This window comes from Wyeomyia smithii, chromosome 1 (assembly GCF_029784165.1).
Source record: "Wyeomyia smithii strain HCP4-BCI-WySm-NY-G18 chromosome 1, ASM2978416v1, whole genome shotgun sequence".
NCBI classification, from domain to species: domain Eukaryota; kingdom Metazoa; phylum Arthropoda; class Insecta; order Diptera; family Culicidae; genus Wyeomyia; species Wyeomyia smithii.
The window spans coordinates 122,871,066-122,873,565 of record NC_073694.1 but is presented as its reverse complement, the minus strand read 5'-3'; positions in this window follow the sequence as shown (position 1 = coordinate 122,873,565).

The window sequence follows — 2,500 nt, the reverse complement described above, 5'->3', positions numbered from 1 at the left end:
AATCCAGCCTGCTAACTCTGGAATGAGTCGGTGTGTCCATCTACCTTTTGTAGTGTTGGACCACTCTCGCTGCCACCTGGCCATTGAGGATGACCGTATGGTGTTGTGAATACCCCTCGTGTCGCGTTGGTCGAAGCACTCTACATCCTCTTTGACGATGATGCTGATGGGCATCATGCCAGCCAGGACGCAAACCGCCTCGTACGACACTGCTCGGTATGCGCACGCGACCCTTAGGCACATTAGCCTGTACGTACTCTCGAGTTTGCCGTGATGGCACGAGGTACTCAATACCTTGGACCACACTGGTCCTCCATACCTGAGTATGGACGTGGTCACGCTAGCAAGGACTTTGCGCCTGCTGCTACGAACCGCCGAGCTGTTTGCCATCATGCGAGATAGCGCTGCCACAGCCATGGAAGCTTTCTTGCAGGTATAATCGACGTGGCTCCCGAACGTGAGCTTGTCGTCGATCATAACCCCCAGAAGCTTCAACGAGCGTTTTGAGGCGATAGTGCATGTACCGGCACTAATCGATACCTCCTGCTCTGACTTTCTGTTATTTACAACAATAACTTCAGTCTTATGGTGCGCTAGCTCCAGTTTCCTGGAGTGCATCCAGTCTTCCACTACGCGTATTGATAGCGCGGCCTTTAACTCTACCTCTCCAATAGACTCGCCATAGACCAGAAGAGTTATGTCATCGGCGAAGCCCACGATCACCACCCCTGGAGGGAGTGTTAGTTTTAACACGCCGTCATACATAGCGTTCCACAGTACCGGACCCAGGATGGAACCTTGCGGTACACCTGCGGTAACCGGAACGCTTTTCTGACCCTCGTTTGTGTTATACATTAGCACTCGATTCTGAAAGTAGTTGCCCAGAATCTTGTACAGCGGCGTCGGCACTCTGAGACTCTGTAGCGCTAAGGCTATGGAGTCCCAGCTGGCACTGTTAAACGCGTTCTTCACGTCAAGCGTGACGATCGCGCAGTAACGAATGCCCCTCCTCTTGCGTTGGATTGCAACCTCAGCCGTTCTGGTGACGGAGAGAATTGCATCCACCGTGGACCTACCTTTTCGAAAACCGAACTGGTTGCTTGATAGACCGTTCTCACTTTCTGTATATTTCACCAGTCTGTTGAGGATTAACCTCTCAAGCACCTTGCCCGTCGTGTCCAGCAGGCAGATTGGTCTGTATGCCGATGGGTCACCTGGTGGTTTCCCAACCTTCGGCAACAGCACCAGCCTCTGGCGCTTCCACACGTCCGGGAAGAGGCAGTCGTCAAGGCATTTCTGCATGACCGCCCTGAACAACCCGGGGGCTTCTTTGATGGCCGTCTTGATGGCCAAGTTCGGGATTCCGTCTGGTCCCGGAGCCTTGCCTACCTTCAGGGAGTTTGCGATCTCGATCAATTCATCTTCCGTCACCCTTACCGCATCGTCAGCCTCTGCACGGCTGCCGTCACTCACGGTAGGTGGTGACTCGTCAGCCGGAGGCCAGGGACTTGGTTCGTGGCTTGGGAAGAGGCCCTGAATGATCGTTTCTAGCATCGCTGGTGATTGTTCGGCTGGGGCTAGCGCGCCTCTAGTCTTGGTCATAACGATCCTGTAGGCGTCACCCCACGGGTTCGAATTGGCACTGGCGCAGAGTCGTTCGAAACAGGCTCGTTTGCTGGCTCTGATTGCGCTCTTAAGCGTTGCCTTAGCGGATCTGAATGCGACACCGCGTTCCGCTCTTTGCTCGTCGGAACGTGCGCGTTGCATCCTCCGTCTTGCGTTGAAGTCACCCGCAACCACCAACGGCCATAGGCCCGTCAGTTCCACGGTTGCTCGATCGACCATCTGCGCGAACGTTTCGGTAGACCAACTTGGCGGAGCATAGCAACTGCAGTAGAATACTCCATCCACTTTGGCAATAACGTACCCCTCTCTGGAGGTCGACACAATCTCCTGAACCTGGGACCTGCCTGTCGTGCAAATGGCCGTCTTCCCAGACTTGTCCGATACCCAGTTACCGTTTCCGGTTAGGATACGGTATGGGTCCGAGACGATGGCCACGTCCGACAACGACTTAGCAGCCGCTTGGTGTAGCAACTGCTGCGCCGCATAGCAGTGGTTCAGGTTTAACTGTATCACCCTCAGGCCTGCGGCTTAGTAGCCGGCCGTGCAGCCGGACACTTGGGGCCTCCAATGGCGTGTTTGGCGTCCCGTTTACCGGTGCATACCAGACACTTGGGAGGTGCACCGCAGTCCCGTGCCTTGTGGCCTGCGCCACCACAGCGGCGGCATAAATTGGACCTGTCGGGCCCTTTGCACGACCAGGATTTATGCCCCCGCTCAAAGCACCTGAAGCAAACGTCAGGCTGTTGGAAGGTGCCCAGAGGGCAGACCGACCAACCCACCTTCAACGTGGTCTTCTTCAGGGCCTTGTTACCCTCCGCTAGTGGAAGCTTTATGGTAGCAACCTGGGTGCCGGCCGGGCCCCTGCGGAGACGAA